The following is a 7,601-nucleotide window of genomic DNA, read 5'->3' on the forward strand; positions in this document are numbered from 1 at the left end:
AATATCATACTGAATGGGCAAAAACTGGAAACATTCCCTTTGAAAACTGGCATAAGACAGGGATGCCCTCTCTCACCACTCCTATTCAACATAGTGTTGGAAGTTCTGGTCAGGGCAATCAGACAAGAGAAAGAAATAAAGGGTATTGAATTAGGAAAAGAGGAAGTCAAATCGTCCCTGTTTGCAGATGACATGATTGTATATTTAGGGAACCCCATCGTCTCAGCCCAAAATCTTCTTAAGCTGGTAAGCAACTTGAGCTAAGTCTCAGGATACAAAATCAGTGTGCAAAAATCACAAGCATTCCTATATACCAATAACAGACAAAGAGTCAAATCATGAGTGACCTCCCACTCTCAATTGCTGCAAAGAGAATAAAATACCTCAGAATCCACTGTACAAGGAATGTGAAGGACCTCTTCAAGGAGAACTACAAACCACTGCTCAATGAAATAAAAGAGGACACAAAGAAATGGAAGAATATTCCATGCTCATGGATAGGAGGAATCAATGTCATAAAAATGACCATACTGTCCAAGGTAAGTTATAGATTCAATGCCATCCCCATTAAGCTACCAATGACTTTCTTCACAGAATTCAAAAAGCTACTTTAAAGTTCATATGGAACCAAAAAAGAGCCCACATTGCCAAGACAATCCTAATCAAAAAGAACAAAGCTGGAGGCATCACACTACCTGACTTCAAACTATACTACAATGCTACAGTAATCAAAACAGCATGGTACTGGTATCAAAACAGATATATAGACCAATGGAACAGAACAGAGGCCTCAGAAATAACACCACACATCTACAACTATCTGATCTTTGACAAACCCGATAAAAACAAGGAATGGGGAAAGGATTCCCTACTTAATAAATGCTGGGAAAACTGTCTAGCCATATGTAGAAAGCTGAAACTGGATCCCTTCCTTACACCTTATACAAAAATTAATTCGAGATGGTTTAAATACTTAAATATTAGACCTAAAACCATAAAAACCCTAGAAGAAAACCTAGGCATACCATTTAGGTCATAGGCATGGGCAAGGACTTCATGTCTAAAACACCAAAAGTAATGGCAACAAAAGCCAAAATAGATAAATGGGGTCTAATTAAACTAAAGAGCTTCTGCACAGCAAAAGAAACTAACATCAGAGTGAACAGGCAACTTCCAGAATGGGAGAAAATTTTTGCAATCTACCCATCTGACAAAGGGCTAATATCCAAAATCTACAAACAAATTTACCAGAAAAATAAAAATAAAAAAACATCAAAAAGTGGGCAAAGGATATGAACAGACACTTCTCAAAAGAAGACATTTATGCAGCCCACAGACACATGAAATAATGCTGATCATCACTGGTCATCAGAGAAATACAAATAAAAACCAAAACGAGATACCATCTCATGCCAGTTAGAATAGTGGTTATTAAAAAGGCAGGAAACAACAGATGCTGGAGAGGATGTGGAGAAACAGGAATGCTTTCACACTGTTGGTGGGAGTGTAAATTACTTCAACCTTTGTGGAAGATAGTATGGCGATTCCTCAAGGATCTAGAACTAGAAATACCATTTGACCCAGTGATCCCTTTACTGGGTATGTACCCAAAGGATTATAAATCATGCTACTCTAAGGATACATGCACATGTATGTTTATTGTGGCACTATTCACAATAGCAAAGACTTGGAACCAACCGAAATGTCCCTCAGTGATAGACTGGATTAAGAAAATGTGGCACATATACACCATGGAGTACTATGCAGCCATAAGAAGGATGAGTTCATGTTCTTTGCAGGGACATGGATGAAACTGGAAACCATCATTCTCAGCAAACTATCACAAGGACAGAAAACCAAATATAGCATGTTCCCACTCATAGGTGGCAACTGAACAATGAGAACACTTGGACACAGGGTGGGGAACATCACACACCAGGGCCTGTCAGGTGGTGGGAGGCTGGGGAAGAGATAGCATTAGGAGAAATACCTAATGTAAATGATGAGTTGATGGGTGCAGCAAACCAACATGGAACATGTATACCTATATATCAAACCTGCACGCTGTGCACATGTACCCTAGAACTTAAAGTATAATAAAATTTAAAACAAAACAAAAAAACCCTTTAACTTGGCCTGATACTGAATAATGTTATTGGTCAGGGTTCTCTAGAGAAACAGAATCAACAGGATGTGTTGACATTATATAAATAAATTACAGGCTGGGCATAGGGGTTCACACCTGTAATCCCAGCACTTTAGAAGGAGTGAGGCAGGTGGATCACTTGAGCCCAGGAGTTCGAGACCAGCCTAGGCAACGTGGCGGAACACTGTCTCTACAAAAAATACAAAAATTACCTGGGCTTGGTGACACATGCCTGTAGTCCCAGCTACTTAGGAGGCTGAGGTGGGAGGATTCCTTGAGCTCAGGAGGTTGAGCAAGGCTGCAGTGAGCCGCGATTGCACCACTGCACTCCAGCCTGGGCAATAGAGTGAGACAACGTCTCTAAAAATAAATAAATAAATTACAGGCCAGGTGCAGTGGTTTATGCCTGTAATCCCAACACTTTGAGAGGCTGAGGTGGGCGGATCACTTGAGGTCAGGAGTTCGAGACCAGCCTGGTCAGCATGGTGAAACCCCATCTCTATGAAAAACACAAAAAATTCCTAGGCGTGGTGGTGGATGCCTGTAATCTCAGCTACTCAGGAGGCTGAAGCATGAGAATTGCTTGAACCTGGGAGGCGGAGGTTGCAATGAACCGAGATCACATCACTGCACTCCAGCCTGGGTGACAGAGCAAGACTCCGTCAAATAAAATAAAAGAAATAAAATAAAATAAAATAAAATAATTAAAAAATAAATTACAGAATTAAGTAATTAAAATTGCAATAAATATTTAAAAAGAAGTAGAGAGTGCTATAAAATGTACTACTTAACTGAGCCTGAGAAGTCAGGATAGGCTTTCCTGAGGAATATGTCAAACAGAAATAAGATTTTTTTGTTTTAAAATATAAGAAGGTATGAGAAAAATGTTTAAGGTGAAATAAACCTATGTTTCCAAGTGCGATGAATTAGCTAGCGACAGAGTGTGTTCCCATATAAAATAAGCAGAAAATTAGAACAAAATAGAGGAGCCATCTATTTTAAGGCAGAAAAGGGCTTCTGAGTTAGCAAGAACTGAAGGAGCTAAAACTCCAGAGAGAGAGAATCACAGCTAGGGAGAGCTGAGTTCTGCAGCCACTGCCCAGGGGTCATTTGCTGATTCTGCACTTGGTCAGGAGACTGATAACTCCAGGCCTTGCACCCATGGAAGACCACTGCTGGGAGGCAGAGGCCAGGAGGGATATGGGAGGAGATTTAGAATGTCTCCACAGAACATCTGTGAAATTACAGGGATGCACGAGGCTGGAGTCTAAAAAGAGAAACAGAAAACCTCTGAAGCAGAACAGAGCCTTCAGCAGTCTTGTGAAGACAAAGATTAGAATTCTGGACCCACCAGGTGGAAGAGCATGGAGAATGCACCAGGATTTCTGCTGAAAATCTTGAAGAAGCAGGAGTAAAATTAATGCAGGCTGAACCTTACCAAGGATGCAACTCAGCCTCAACTCACCACAGTGCATAGAGGATTCAGGTGACCAGTCACCAATTAGAAACAAGATGCTTTATAAAATTAATATAATTTTTATTGTATGTGGAAAAAAATAAATGAGCAAGAACATCAAAAAGTATTTCAGATTCAAAAAGAGTGATAAGAAGAATTTGTCCTAGCAGACATTTAACGTTCTGGTAACAAATTTGAAACACTTGGTATACAGGAATATCAATAATGAGAATATTTAAAAGACCCACACTTTCCACTACACTCTGAAAAAAAAAAAAAATCCAAGTAGATTGGGAGTTAAACAATTTTAAAATAAAAACAAATACACACATATAAAAGACTAGTACTAGGGGAAATCACTTTTTGACTGTTGATGGAATATGAATGAAAAAAAGATGGACAGGTTCATTACTTAGATAGCTTTATCTTTGATGGAATGAATACCAATAAAGCTGAAATTTAAAAATTCAGAAGGCTGGGGAAAAGATTTGCACATGAAGACAAAAGTTCAATAACTAAAAAGTATGAAGAGTGCATATAAATAGGTAAAATACCAACTGTCTATGAAACAAATGATTAAAAAACAGTTCATACAACAAGAAACACTGTCGGTAAAACATAATTTCAAAACTATTCAACCTTGTTAGTAAAATAACTGCAAATTAAACCTACTGTGAAGTTTCTTTTTGTGCCTTAAAAAAATTTAGAAAAACTTTTAAAAAGTTATAAAAGCCAAAGCCTGCAAAGCTTCGGGAAGCAGATATGCTCATGCATTAATGATAGCGGTGTAAATTGATTCAATCTTCCTGAAGGGCAAAATGGTACTTTATTGAAAGAATCATAAATATGCCTAACCCCTGACCAAGTAATAGAATTTATCCTGAGGAAATAATGTTTAATAAAAAGTATACGTATATATAATGTTTATTTTATGATGATAAAACATTGGAATAAAGCTAAGAGCCCAACAATACAGATATATAGAAAGAAACTCACTATGGCATATCAAAATGACATACTCTAGTGATATACTGAAAACGATGAATATGCTATAGGAAATAGAAAATATTTGGATAAATCATGTTACATAAAAGGAAGAATACCAAATTGAACATATACACCCATTATGACTATAACAGAACCATGAATATACATGAGCAAAGTGAGAAAATGACACACCTAGGAAATGTTTCTAGCTGGGTTAAGATCAACAGACTATTGTAGTGAATTATTCTGTCAAGTTGTTAAAACATTAGATTTCCCTTTGCCTTCTCTTTCCTTTTCCCAACATGGCGGCCTCAGCAAAAAAGAAGAATAAGAAGGGGAAGACTATCTCCCTAACAGACTTTCTGACTGAGGATGGGGGACTGGTGGAGGAAGGAGCTGTTTCCAAACCAGTCAGCTGGGCTAATGAAACGGGTGACCTGGAAGGAGATGTTTCAACAACTTGGCACAGTAATGATGACGATGTGTATAGAGCGCCCCCAACTGACCGTTCCATCCTTCCCACTGCTCCATGGGCTGCTCGGGAACCCATTATCGACCGGAGCCGTCTTCCCAAATCGCCAACCTACACTGCTTTTCTAGGGAACCTACCCTATGATGTGACAGAAGAGTCAATTAAGGAATTCTTTAAAGGATTAAATACCAGTGCAGTGCGTTTACCACGTGCACCCAGCAATCCAGAGAGGTTGAAAGGTTTTGGTTATGCTGAATTTGAGGACCGGGATTCCCTGTTCAGTGCCCTGAGTCTCAATAAAGAATCTCTAGGTAACAGGAGATTTCAAGTGGACGTTGCTGATCAAGCACAGAATAAAGACAGGGACCATCTTTCTTTTGGCCATGAGAGAAATCGGAATTTTGACAAAACAGATAAAGACTGGAGGGCTGGTCTTGCTACAGACAGCTTTGATGACTACTCGCCCAGAAGAGGTGATGATTGCTTTGGAGACAAGTATCGAGATCGGTATGATTCAGAACGGTATCGCGATGGGTATCAGGATGACCCACGCTGGGGTATGAGATCGATATGGCGGCCAGGATCGCTATGATGACCCAGGCAGCAGAGACTTTGATAGAGGCTATGATTCCCAGATAGGCACTGGCAGAAGAGCGTTTGGCAGTGGGTACCGCAGGGATAATGACTACAGAGGAGGCAGGGACCGCTCTGAAGACCGATGCAACAGATGCAATGATCGGTCGTGGAGCCCCAGAGATGATTACTCTCAGGATGATTATATGAGTGATGATAGAGGTCCCTCCCAAAGACCCAAACTGAATCTAAAGCTTCAGAGTACTCCTAAGGAAGATGATTCCTCTGCTAGTACCTCCCAGTCCAGTCGAGCCGCTTCTACCTTTGGAGGGGGAAAGCCCGTTGACACAGCTGCTAGAGAAAGAAGTAGAAGAAATGCTACAGAAGGAACAAGAGAAGTTGCAGCGTCAGCTGGATGAGCCATAACTAGAACGATGGCCTAGGGAGAGACACCCAAGCTGGTGAAGTGAAGAAACTCAGGAACTGGAATGGTCACGGACAGGAAGTGAGTCATTGCAGACTGGGACTTCCGCCACACCCAGCAGAAATGCACAAAGGAGAGAGAGTGAGAAGTCTCTAGAAAACGCAACACTCAATAAGAAGAAGATTACTGAATAAGGAGGAAGATTGTTACTCTCCAACTTCTAAACCTCCCAAACCTGATCCTACCTGACCCAAAGGTAATGCCAGCCCCTCCACCAAAGGAGAATGCTTCGGTGAAGCAAAGTTCTAACCCTCCTGCTCCATTTCAGAGCTCAGACACAGAGCTGCAATCCCCTACAAGTGGTGGGAGAAAAGTAGCTCCAGCTCAATAATCTGAGGAAGGACCAGCAAGAAAAGATGAAAGTAAAGTGGATGGGATGAATGTCCCAAAAGGCCAAACTGGGAACTCTAACTGTAGTCCAGGAAATGGAGGAAACAAAGACCACTGGAAGGAGTCAGATGGGAAAGATGGGAAAAAGGATCAAGACTCCAGATCTACACCTGAGCCAAAGAAACCTGAGGAAAATCCAGCTTCCAAGTTCAGTTCTGCAAGCAAGTATGCTGCTGTCTCTGTTTCTGGTGAAGATGAAAACAAGGGAGACGATTACGCCCAGTAGACCTTGACATCCTGTGCTTTCTCCTAGTTTCTCTCCACCCTGGAACATTCGAGAGCAAATCAAACCTCTATCCAAACAAGATAAAACAAAACTCACCATCTCCTGGAGACTTTTCTTACCTTTTTTTTTTAAATGAAATTATTTTGCATGCTGCTGCAGCCTTTAAAGTATTGAAATAACTGGAGAATCGCCAATATAGCCAGAGAGAAAGAGACTACAGCTTTTTAGTGGAAAAGTTGTGGTGCGTTATGTCACCATGCAGTTGCCAGTGTGATTAGTGCCTAGGGGCCTCCATTTAGCGGAAATGGTAATGACAGTGATATAAGGTCTGGAATCTGGTTGGTAGGGGAAGGAGGTATAAGGAAAAGTGTGAGATTTCTGCTTTTTAGTTTTATCCTATTGTGGCATATATGAATTCTCAAACATTATCTGAATAAATTTTTCACTCTTGGAAAGGTAGATTTAGCCTCAAGTTGTTTTAGTCTTCAGGAGGCTGCCAACCCCTCCTGTTATTTAATTCTGAGTTTTGGGGGCCAGTCTAGGGGGAATGCTTTCATTTTTTTTACCCCCCAGGGGGGTAGTTGGGAGTGAGTCTATAGGCCATAAAGAATAGGACTGCATTGGACCAAAATAAATGGGAAAATCGTGGTTTAAGCATTTGGGAGGTAATGAGTCATTCTGCATCAGGTAATAGGGGAAAATTGTGTGACCTCCAGCAAACAAAAGAGTAGTTATTTCCTGGAGCCGGAAGCACTTGGGGGTCATAATAATTCCCAATGTTTTGTGTGTCCTGGTTTTACCCTTTCTAAGCACTGTCCTTTTTGAAAGTTTGAATATATCCACATTCTGTTGAAACGTTGAAACTTT

General features: G+C 40.5%; 1 pseudogene; it reads left to right on the plus strand.

Moving 5' to 3' along the window:
* Nucleotides 1-4,891: 4,891 nt before the first annotated feature.
* On the plus strand, nucleotides 4,892-6,734 carry LOC112619456 (annotated as a pseudogene).
* Nucleotides 6,735-7,601: the final 867 nt, after the last annotated feature.

This window comes from Theropithecus gelada, chromosome 2, assembly GCF_003255815.1.
Source record: "Theropithecus gelada isolate Dixy chromosome 2, Tgel_1.0, whole genome shotgun sequence".
Lineage (NCBI taxonomy): Eukaryota > Metazoa > Chordata > Mammalia > Primates > Cercopithecidae > Theropithecus > Theropithecus gelada.